This window comes from Giraffa tippelskirchi, chromosome 6 (assembly GCF_054371585.1).
Source record: "Giraffa tippelskirchi isolate mGirTip1 chromosome 6, T2T-mGirTip1v1.2.pri, whole genome shotgun sequence".
NCBI lineage: Eukaryota > Metazoa > Chordata > Mammalia > Artiodactyla > Giraffidae > Giraffa > Giraffa tippelskirchi.
Genome location: NC_137280.1, coordinates 87,305,697 through 87,318,285, shown reverse-complemented (window position 1 = coordinate 87,318,285; position 12,589 = coordinate 87,305,697). Strand labels below are relative to the sequence as shown.

The following is a 12,589-nucleotide window of genomic DNA, read 5'->3' as shown; positions in this document are numbered from 1 at the left end:
AATACAAACAATAGTTTTTCAACAATGTGAGCAATGTCTGTTTTTGTAAAAATAGACATGTTATTTTCTCCTTTCCAGTAGTCACCTCCACCACATGAGACCAATAAACCTGACAAATGTTTCAGAATTTCTTCTGGGACTTCCAGAAGAATCGGAACTGCAGCTCCTTATATATGGGCTTTTCCTCTCCATGTACCTGATCACTGTGTTTGGAAACCTGCTCATCATCCTGGCTGTCAGCTCAGACCCCAACCTCCACATCCCCATGTACTTCTTCCTCTCCAACCTGTCCTTTGTAGACATCTGCTTCACCTCCACCACCATCCCAAAGATGCTGTGGAACATCCAGACTCAGAGCCAAGATATAACCTATGAAGGCTGCATCATCCAGATGTATTTTTTCACACTATTTATAGTTTTGGATGACTTCCTCCTGACTGTGATGGCCTATGACCGCTTTGTGGCCATCTGTCAGCCCCTGAACTACACAGTCATCATGAACACCTGGCTCTGTGCACTTCTGGTTCTGGTGTCCTAGATCATCAGTATCTTGGATTCCTTCTTACAAACCTTAATGGTGTCAAGGCTGTCCTTCTGTGGAGTGGTGATAATCCCTCACTATTTCTGTGAACTCAAACAGTTGGTTCAAGTTGCCTGTTCTGACACCCTTCTTAATGACACAGTGCTATATTTTTCAGCTGTCTTGCTGGGAGGTTCACCCTTAGCTGGTATCCTTTCTTACTCTAGAATAGTTTCCTGCATACGTGGAATTTCATCATCTCAGGGGAAGTATAAAGCATTTTCCACCTGTGCATCTCACCTCTCAGTGGTCTCTTTATTTTATTGTACATGCTTAAGAGTGTATATTTATCCTGCTAATGCCCATAGCTCACACTCAAGTGCAACAGCCTCAGTGATGTACACTGTGGTCACATCCATGCTGAATCCCTTCATCTATAGTCTGAGGAACAAGGACATAAAGAGGGCTCTGAAAGCATTCTTTAGGACTGCAGTTATGAAAAGAAGCCAGTTGTTCTGAGCTGAAGGAGGCAGCATGATTGAAAGTTTTAAAGTGTCACAACCAGAAATTGCAATTTTTGATCAGATCTTAGAAGTAGAACATACTCTTTCCATGTTATTGATGGAGTTTTCATTTCTTTGACTTCACCTCCTTTATAAATTTATATAGCTCACTTGATTAACCTTTGTAAGTTTTCTCTTATCCAAGAATTGTTGCCTTCATGCTTTCCCACTTGCTAAAATTTGTTTTCAAACTTAAATCTGAGCAATTTTGGGATTACTGTTTATCATATTAGTTGACAGATTTCTTAAGGACAATTCATTCTCAAGTAATATTATTGTACCAAATGTTTTTCTTTTGTTTTAATAAATAATGTTCATGAGCTGTACTACTCCTGTGGGGGGGTGGGGGGGGAAGACTATTGAACATGAAACAACAGACTGGTTCCAAATTGGGAAACGAGTGCGTCAAGGTTGTATATTGTCACCCTGCTTATTTAACTCATATGCAGAGTACATCATGTGAAACGCTGGGCTGGATGAAGCTCAGGCTGGAATCAAGATTACCATGAGAAATACCAATAACCTCAGATATGCAGGTGACACTACCCTTATGGCAGAAAGCAAAGAAGAACTAAAGAGCCTCTTGATGAAAGTGAAAGAAGAGAGTGAAAAAGTTGGCTTAAAGCTCAACATTCAGTTATGACCAACCTAGATAGCATATTTAAAAGCAGAGACATTACTTTGCCAACAAAGGTCCATCTAGTCAAGGCTATGGCTTTTCCAGTCATCATGTATGGATGTGAGAGTTGGATGGTGAAGAAAGCTGAGCGCTGAAGAATTGATGCTTTTGAACTGTGGTGTTGGAGAAGACTCTTGAGAGTCCCTTGGACTGCAAGAGGATCCAACCAGTCCATCCTGAAGCAGATCAGTCCTGGGTGTTCATTGGAAGGACTGATGTTGAAGCTGAAACTCCAACACTTTGGCCACTTCATGCAAAGAGTTGACTCATTGGAAAAGACCCTAATGATGGGAAGGATTGGGGGCAGGAGGAGAAAGGGACAACAGAGGATGAGATGGCTGGATGGCATCACCGACTCAATGGACATGAGTTTGGGTAAACTCTGGGAGTTGGTGATGGACAGGGAGGCCTGGCGTGGTGAGATTCACGGGGTCTCAAAGTGTCGGACACAACTGAGTGATTGAACTGAACTGAACTGAAGATCATGGCAACCAGTCCCATCACTTCATGGCAGATAGATGGGGAAACAGTGGAAGCAGTGGCTGAAATTGGACTTTCAGTTTCAGCATCAGTCCTTCCAATGAATATTCAGGACTGATTTCCTTTCGGATGGAATGGTTGGATTTCCTCGTAGTTCAAAAACAGAGAATGTAACACTGACCAGAAGAATAAAATTCAGTGACAACTTACAAAACGCAATGTTTGTTGAATTCCAGAATATCATGAAGAGCAGCTAAGGTGGTAATATACAAAGGAATGATACACTGAAGTAAACTGAATAACAGAATGATGTTAAAGTTGTGTCAATATCAAAGCAAATATCAAAAGTAAGAATCAACAAATGTTTAAAAATGCCTCAACTTCTACTCATTTTTGTTGTTGTATTAGTAAGCAATTGCTGTATATGAAGACATCCTGAAAGCAAATAGTTTAACCTTTTGTTTTACTAAAAGGTTATGATAATGAACTGTTCAGCTTTCTGCTAGGATTCTCATGTGTCTTTACTCACCTGTAAGTAAGCTGGGCAGGCTCTGTTGATCTTGGCTGAGTTTTCTAAAATATTGGCAGCTCACCTAGCAGTAGGCTGATCTATCATGGCCTTGGCTGGGACAATCAATCTCTGCTCCATGTGTCATCTGGATGGCCCGCCTGGGTTTGTTTATATGTTTCTGAGGTGATTTTCCCAAAGAGATTAGCAGAAATGCATGAAGTCTACTTAAGCCACATCATCATTTTCTCTATATTCCATGAACAAAAGCAGCAAAAAAAAAAAAAAGCATCAGTCTAGAGTGGATACAAAGGTGGAGAGATAAACTTCATGACCTGATGGAAGGTGTTTTATTATCACTTTGTAAAATACGTGGATGCGGATAAAGGTGGAGACTTGGAGTCATGTCCACAAGTAGTCTAACACAAGAATACATTTCAAGTCAGCCAAGTTTTGTCTTTAGAGCTGAGGTGACTCTCTTTGAGGTAGAATGTATTTGAGTCTGTTGTTTTAATACATCCAGGCACTCTGTGACTTTTGGTTGGTGTGTTCAGTCTGTTTACACTTTGAGTGATTACTGGTAGATAAGGACTTAGTCCTGCTATTTTCCTCTTTTGTATTCTGATCACTCTATTTTCTCCTTTGTTTCTGAAATCTTCCTTATGTTTCTGTCTGCCATTTCAAGTTGGTGGATTTCTATGATGCATGTTCAATTTCCTCTTTCTTGATGTTTCATGTCTCTACTCTAGATTTATGGTTACCATGGGTTAGTCTAAAATGTCTCATAGATTAAATGGTCCTTTTCCCACTGATTGCATCTTACTTTCATTTGCACATATAATTCCATACTTTCATCTTTCCCCTCTGTGTTTTAGTTACCTCAGTTATCCCTTTTTATGTTGACAGCTTGTTACCTAATTAAAGTAGCTATAATTATTGTTTCTGCTTTGTCTCTCCTTTACATTTTATGCTATAAAAAAGTGCTTAAAACCTATTCTGATACTGTATTAGAATCTTCAGATTATGCCTATTTATCAACTTACTCAAAATGTGTGTGCTTTTGCCTTTTTTGTTTCTGGTAGAAGAATTCCTTTCAACATATATATGAGGCATGTCTAGTGTTGATGAACTCCCTGAGCATTTGTTTGTCTAAAAGTCTTTATTTATCCTTCATATCTGAATGGTAACTTTGCTGGATTGAGTATTCTTAGGTGACAGTTTTTGTCTTTCAGTATTTTCAGAATGACATTCACTCCCTCCTGGTCTCATAGGCTTTCTATTGAGAAATGTGCTGGTAGGCTAATGAAGGTTTCATGTCAGTTACCTTTCTTTTTCTCTATCTGCTTATAAATTATTTTTTGTTCCTGACTTCGACAATTTTAATATAATGTGTCTTGGGGAAGATCTTTGTGCATTGAGGTAATTAGACGATGTTTAGCTTCATGGAAGTGTATATATCCTGTTCCTTCTCCAGGTTTGGAGACTGTAGGGTATCATTTGTTTAAATAAGCTTTTTGTTCCCCTTTCCCTATATTCTCCTTCTGAGATACCCATTACTCTTATGTTGACCTTCAAAAAATAAAAAACATTCAGATAGATTTTGTTAAGTTTCTTCATATTTTGACTATCTCATTTCTCTCTCCTCTTCTACTTGTATCATCTTTAGATTTCTATCTTCAAGCTTGTTTATATTCTCTCTTTATTTCCAATGATTTCTAGTGCTTTCTTCATCTGCTTGTTTGTGTTTTTTTTTTATTAATTTTTCGGCCTGATTGCTCAGATAGTAAAGAGTCTGCCTGAAGTGAGGGAGACCTGGATTCGATCTCTGGGTCAGGAAGACCCCCTGTAGAATGGAATGGCAACCAACTCCAGTATTCTTGCCTGGAGAATCCCATGGACAGAGGTACCTGCTGGGCTACAGTCCATAGTGTCACAAAGAGTCAGACATGACTGAGAGAGATTCATTATTCAGCTTTAGGATTTCTGTTTGGCTCCATTTTAAAGTTTTAACCTTTTTGGTAAAGCATGCTTTCTGTTCATTAATTTCACTCTTATGTCATTGAATTGACTTATGCAGTTTTCTTATGGCTCATTAAGTTTCTTCATGGCAGATACTTTAAACTCAAATGGTAAAGTTTATTCATAGAAGATACTTTGAATTCAGATGGTAAATAATTTGCTTGCAATGTGGAAGACTTTGGTTTTATTCCTGAGTTGGGGAGATCCCCTGGAGCAGGGACTAGCAACCCACTCCAGTATTCTTGCCTAGAGAATTCCATGGACAGTGGAGCCTGGTGGGCTACAGTCCATGGGGTCACAAAGAGTCAGACATGACTGAGCAACTAACACCAGAATGCAATATCCCATGCTTTCAAGTTTTGTTTCTGGGTAATTATTTTCTTTCTGTGGTAGTGTTACTGTACTTCTTTCCAGTGTGTGATGAGTTGTTCATCTACTGTAGCATTTGAAGTAGGGAACTTGTTGTTCAGTCCTTAAGTCATGTCCAACTGTTTGCAACCCCATGAACTGCAGCATTCCAGGCTTCCCTGTCCTTAACTGTCTCCTGGAGTTTGCTTCAACTCATGTCTATAGAGTCATTGATGCCATCCAATCATCTCATCTTCTCTCACCCCCTTCACCTCTTGCCCTCAATCTTCCCCAGCATCAGGGTCTTTCCCATAGAGTTGAGAAAGACCGACTGCACATCACATGGTAAAGTATTGGAGCTTCACTTCAGCATCAGTCCTTCAGTGAATATTCAGGGTTGATTTCCTTTAGGATTGACTGGTTTGATCTCCTTGCTGTCCAAGGGACTCTCAAGAGTTTTCCCCAACACCACAATTCAAATGCATCAATTCTTTCATGCTCAGTCTTCTTTATTATGGTACAGCTCTCATATCTGTACATAACTACTGGAAAAACCATAGCTGTGGCTATATGGACCTTTGTTTGCAAAGTGATGTCTCTTCTTTCTACTACACTCTCTAGGTTTGTCATAGCTTTTCTTCCAAGGAGCAAGTGTCTTTTAATTGCATGGCTGCACTCAATATCCACAGTGATTTTGGAGTCCAAGAAAATAAAATATGTCACTGTTTCTACTTTTTCCACATTTATTAGCCATTAAGTTGAGAGGGTAACAGATAGGAAGGCTAGGTGCCCCCAAGTGGAGGAAATGAACTGTAACTGGCAGACTTTTTTCTTTTTTCCTTCTCTATACAAAATTAAAGGAGGTTTCTTTTAAATTCTGTGTTGTTATGATGACACCTGGTTCCCCCTAAACTTAACTTTTCTCAAACCTTTAGCTAACCTGGGTGTTCATTGGAAGGACTGATATTGAAGCTGAAACTCCAATACTTTGGCCACCTGATGCTAAGAGCTGACTCATTTGAAAAGACCCTGATGCTGGGAAAGATTGAGGGCAGGAGGAGAAGGGGACGACGGAGGATGAAATGGTTGGATGGCATCACTGACTCAATGGACATAGGTTTGGGTGGACTCTGGGAGTTGGTGATGGGCAGTGAGGCCTGGTGTTCTGCAGTCCATGGAGTTGCAAAGAGTTGGACATGACTGAGCAACTAAACTGAACTGAAACTGAGCTGACCAATGCATTTTTCTTATGGAAATGTTTTTCTTAAGCTATGTTAATGAACTATGTATTTGCCTTAAAATCTGCCTTTCTTCTAAAAAGTTCAGCCTAAGACTCAAACCTTGAACAGAAAATGGCCCAACAAACCAGTATGATTTACTCATGGAAATGTTTTCTTAAGCTATGCTAATGAAGTGATGTATTTGATTGGAAATCCGCCTTTCTTTAGGATTCATGTCAATTGTTTTATGGTGGGGATAACTCACCTTGTGCCAATGCTATCTCAAAATGCATGCTATAGGAGAGGGGCCTGGTGCAACTCTTTCAGTTTTGAGGTGATTCTTTATCTGATTAGCAACTTGATAACAGATATATAACTCCATGGTAAAAAATAGCAAGAGGAGCACTCTTTCTGCCCCCTTCTGATATTTATGTCAGAAGCTTCCTCTGTCTCTTTTATACTTTAATAAAACTTTATTACAGAAAAGCTTTGAGTGATCAAGCCTCATCTCTGGCCCCGGATTGAAATCCTCTCCTCTGGAGGTCACGAATCCCTGTGTAGCTCATGTTTCGCAGCCAAACTTTTCAAAGTGATGGGACTCGATGCCATAATCTTAGTTTTTTGAATGTTGAATTTTAAGCCAGCTTTTTCACTCTCCTCTTTCATCCTAATCAAGAGGTTCTTTAGTTCCTCTTCACTTTCTGTCATTAGAGTGCTATCATCTGCATATATGAGATTGTTGATATTTCTCCCTGCAATCTTGATTCCAGCTTGGGATTCATCCTGCCCAGCATTTCACGTAATGTACTCTGCATATAAATAAGCAGGGTGACAATATACAGCCTTAAAGTACTCTTGTCCCAATTTTGAACCAGTCAGTTGTTCCATGTAATATTCTCGCTGTTGCTTCTTGACCTGCATACAGGTTTCTCAGGAGACAGGTATGGTGGTCTGGTTTTCTCATCTCTGAGAATTTTCCACTTTGTTGTGATCCACATAGTCAAAGGCTTTATCATAGTCAATGAAGCAGAAGAAGGTATTTTTCTAGAGTTCCTTTGCTTTTTCTATGATCCAGCAGTTGTTGGCAATTTGATCTCTGGTTTCTCTGTCTTTTCTAAATCCAGCTTTTACCATTCCCTGGTTCAGAATCAGTTAAAAATTTGAGGTTTTACTCTCACTGTCCAGTAGGTATAGCAGTTACAAATTTCTTCTGCCTGAACTGCCTCTGTTTATTGGTCTGCTCTTTCCATCTTCCATTGCCTCTGTCAGAGGTGTCATTCTGAGACTTAACTATTGCTTCTTGTGTCTCTGGGATTGTTGGTACCTTGCTGCTGACAGTGTGGCTGGCATGTTGCCTGGTACTCTGGGTGGGTAGATTTTCTTATGCACCTGGGAACTCCTGGGACACAGGCTATGATGCCATATGGGTAGAGTGATGGTAGGTGGTGGAGCTGGAGTTGTAAGGGTGCTATGGCAAGTTCCTGGTAGCTCTGATGATAAAGAATGCATCTGCAATGCAGGAGACCCAGGTTTGATCCCTAGGTAGGGAAGATCCCCTGGAGAAGGAAATGGCTACCCACTCCAGTATTCTTGCCTGGAGAATTCCATGGAAAGAGGAGCCTGATGGCTATAGTCCATCAGATCACAAAGAGTCAAACAGACTGAAGCAACTTAGCATGCACACACATGACGTGTTCAGTGTGGTAAGATTCAACGACCTCGGTCACTGAAGGTGTGGAACTAGGAGGAAGAGTCATGGAACCCTAGGTGACTATGGGGACGGGATCCCATGCCTCACCGCCACCTGTACTCACATCTAATTAGAGATGTATGAGGCTCCCTACAGTGCATGAAATCCATGAACAAAATATGAAATTACTTTCTTTATGGTAAAATATAAATGGTAGCATTTCAACAATGCAGTAATGCCAATTTATGTGAAAATTAGTCATGTTATTTTCCCCTTTTCTCATAGTCGCCACCACCACATGGCACCAAGGAACCTAACAGCTGTTTCTTAATTTCTTCTTATGGGATTTTCAGAGGAATCAGAACTGCAGGCCTTCTTATGTATTATTTTTCTCTCCATGCACCTGATCACTGTGTTTGGAAACCTACTCAGTATCATTGCTGTCCACTCAGACTCCCACCTCCACACCCCCATGTACTTCTTCCTCTCCAACCTGTCCTTTGTAAACATCTGTTTCACCTCCACCATCATTCCAAAGATGCTGTGGAGCATCCAGACACAGAGCAAAGTTATCACCTATGAAGCCTGTAGCACCCACTTTCATTTCTTCTTACTTTTTGCTGGACTGGATATCTTTCTCCTGACAGTGATGGCTTAAGATTGATATGCAGCCATCTGTCACCCCCTGCACTACTGGTCATCATGAAACCCTGGCTCTGTGGACTGCTGGTGCTGTTGTCCTGAACCATCACTGTCCCGCATTCCTTGTTAGAAAACTTAATGGTGTTGTGAGTGACCTTCTGTAACGTCTTAGAAATCTCACACTTTTTCTGTGAATTCAATCAGTTGATCCAACTGGCCACGTCTGACACCTTTATCAATAACGTGGTGATGGAATCTGTAGCTCTGTTTCTGGCTGGTAGTTCCTTCATGTGTATCTTTTACTCTTACTCTAAGGAAGTTTCCTTCACATACAGAATCTCATCAGCTCAGGAGAAGTATAAAGCATTTTCTACCTGTGCATCTCATCTCTCAGTTGTCTCCTTATTTTATTGTACAGGCTTAGGATGTATCTGCTGCTACCCACAGCTCAAACTCAAGTGCAACAGCCTCAGTGATGTACACTGTGGTTACACTTATGCTGAACCCCTTCATCTATAGTCTGAGAAATAGAGACTTAAAGAGGGATCTAAACATGTTCTTTGGAAAGGTAAGTATAAAAGGTCCAGTTGTCCTGGGGCTTAAGAAGTACCTGTAATAGCAGAGCTCAAATTCTTAGCCAAATATTGCTAATGTTTTGTCAGACTGTGAAGATAGAATGTACCTCTTCTATTTTTCTTGGATTTTATATTTTGATTTTGACCTCTTTTTATAATTTAGATAACTCTCTCTTAAGTTTTTTCATCTATGAGTGCCAAGTTTTGGTTTTGTTTTTCCTTTTTAATTTCCCTTTGTGTGTTAATCCCACAGTCGTGTCTGACTCTGAGGCTCCCTGGACTGTAGCCTGCCATGCTCCTCTGTCCATGGGGTTCTCCCACCAAGAATACGAAGTCAGTTGCCATTTCTTCCTCCAGGGGATCTTCCTGACCCAGGGATCAAACCTGCATTGGCAGACAGATTCTTTACCACAGGGAAACCCAACCTGGGGAAGTAATACTATAAGTTTTTCTGCCTTGTTATGTAATTATTGTAAAGGGAATGCCCAAACATTCTGTTTCTTTACTTCTGAAGGCCATGCAGAAAAGGGATGCTATAAGAATAAAAAATGTGTTAGTATACTGTATTGGTGTTTTTCTTTCTGGCTTACTTCACTCTGTATAATAGGCTCCAGTTTCATCCACCTCATTAGAACTGATTCGAATGTCTTCTTTTTAACAGCTGAGTAATATTCCATTGTGTATATGTACCACAGCTTCCTTATCCATTCATCTGCTGATGGGCATCTAGGCTGCTTCCATGTCCTGGCTATTATAAACAGTGCTGCGATGAACATTGGGGAACACGTGTCTCTTTCAAGTCTGGTTTCCTCAGTGTGTATGCCCAGCAGTGGGATTGCTGGGTCATATGGCAGTTCTATTTCCAGGTTTTTGAGGAATCTCCACACTCTTCTCCATAGTGGATGTACTAGTTTGCATTCTCACCAATAGTGTAAGAGGGTTCCCTTTTCTCCACACCCTCTCCAGCATTTATTGCTTGTAGTCTTTTGGATAGCAGCCATTCTGACGGGCGTGAAATGGTACCTCATTGTGGTTTTGATTTGCATTTCTTTGATAATAAGTGATGTTGAGCATCTTTTCATGTGTTTGTTAGCCATCTATATGTCTTCTTTGGAGAAGTGTCTGTTTAGTTCTTTGGCCCACTTTTTGATTGGGTCGTTTATTTTTCTGGAATTAAGCTGCAGGAGTTGCTTGTATATTTTTGAGATTAATTGTTTGTCCATTGCTTCATTTGCTATTTATTTTCTCCCATTCCGAGGGCTGTCCTTTCACCTTGCTTATAGTTTCCTTTGTTGTGCAAAAGCTTTTAAGTTTAATTAGGTCCCATTTGTTTATTTTTGGTTTTATTTCCCATATTCTGGGAGGTGGGTCTGGGGCTGGTGCACCGGGATGACCTGGAGGGATGGGATGGGGAGGGAGGTGGAAGGGAGGTTCTGGAAGGGGAAAACATGTACACCCATGGTGGATTCATGTCAATGAATGGCAAAACAAATACAATATTGTAAAGTTAAAAAATAGAAAATAAACTAATTAAAATTTAAAACAAAAGAAATTGTGTTCATAAAACATGAAAAAAAAAAAGAAAACTGTAAAAATACTTGTACAGTCCAAAGGATACATTGAAGGGTAGGGGGTGTATGTGTATGTGTGCATTATCTGTATATATTTTATTTTAAAAAGCACACCCACACACAAACACGTACACACACACAGACTTATATATATTCCCATTCATTATATTGAGAATAACCTTACAGAAAATGGAGAGTAATAAAATGAAAATAATGAATGTCTTTATTAATATGGAATTTATGTAATGTGGAAATTTAGATAATAACATTTGAAATAGAATGTGAGACCTTATGTTTGTTGTGAATTACTTTTCCTATCTTAACCCCTCAAAACAAAACTGCATTACATTTACGTAATGAGGATCAGTGAACCAGCGTGTGCACACAGGCTCAGTCATGTTCTACTCTTTGTGACCCCAAGGACTGTAGCCTGCCAGGCTTCTCTGTCCATGGAATTCTCCAGACAAGAGTACTGGGATGGGTTGCCATTTCCTCTTCTAGGGAATCTTTCTAACCCAGAGATTGAATCCGCGTCTCCTGCATCTTCTGCATTGGCAAGCAGGTTCTTTACCGCTGTGCCAAGAAGCCCATCAATGAACCAGTAAATAAGACAAATATTTAAAATTGCTTCTAATTCTCTTCTTCAATGGGGCTGAAGTGGGGTTCCACTACAAAATACCTTCCCAGGGGAAAATAAAGAACTGAATAGAGCTGTCTCTCAGTAACACATTACTACACTAATGGCTTCAAAAATTAAAGTTCTAGGGATCAGTTGTTGATATTCCTCACCTTGGACTGAACAGAAGATGTCTGGGAGAGCTGAGACTCATCTGGTCACTCCAGGGAAGAAGGCATTACCTTCCTAGATCACTATCTAGGGGCACCTGCATGCCTTGTCTTATGGTCCTTCCATTTTCAAAGCCAGCATCATAGCATCTTCAAATCTATCTCTGACACCACTTTTTACTCTCTTTTCCACATATAGAGAACCATTGCCATTACTCATACCAATGAGTATAATTCAAGTTAATCTTCTCATCATAAGGATAATAATTTGCTAATTTATTTTATTATTTACCTTTATTTTTCTTTATGTAAGTTAACCCATTCAGAATTTTAAAAATTTAAGCAGAATATTAAATGTCTCTGAGTCTCATTTCTAAAATGGGGAATGGAGGATATGCTATACTATTGATACCTCACAGAATAAGCTTCTCTAAATTTAAACAGACAATCCATACAATGTGCTAATGTAGGTTAAAATATTTTATAAGGAGGGGATAAATGACAACTATTTACTTCAGATATAAGTACGGAATTCCTAATGGTTTTAACTGAGCTTCCCAGGTGGTACAATGGTGAAGAATTTGCCTGCCAATGCTGCAGACACAAGAGACATGAATTTGATCCCCAGGTTGGGACGATCACCTGGAGTAGGGAATGGCAACCCACTCCAATATTCTTGCCTGGAAAATTCCATGGTCAGAGAAGCCTGGTGTGTTACAGATCGTGGGTTCTCAAAGAGCAGACACACTGAGCGACTGAGCATACACACACACACACACACACACACACGAGAAACCAAAGAGTGCACTGCCCAATGTTTTGCATTAAAGAAACAAAGTAGTCCTTCTTATAAAGAGGGAAAAAATTTTTTATAAGAATATTATGGGCTGTGTCCTTACAAAATGTGAATGCACTGACCAGCAAAAAGAACTATTCAAGACAGTTGCCTCAGTCTCACTTGTTGGAGAAAACTCAAAGTTGGGGTTGG

The 12,589-nt window shown here is 39.9% G+C and overlaps 2 pseudogenes; both read left to right on the top strand.

Moving 5' to 3' along the window:
• The first annotated feature begins 94 nt into the window (after positions 1–94).
• Positions 95–1,039, top strand: LOC145510824 (olfactory receptor 7A10-like; annotated as a pseudogene).
• A 7,385-nt stretch (positions 1,040–8,424) lies between these two features.
• Positions 8,425–9,285, top strand: LOC145510823 (olfactory receptor-like protein OLF4; annotated as a pseudogene).
• Positions 9,286–12,589: the final 3,304 nt, after the last annotated feature.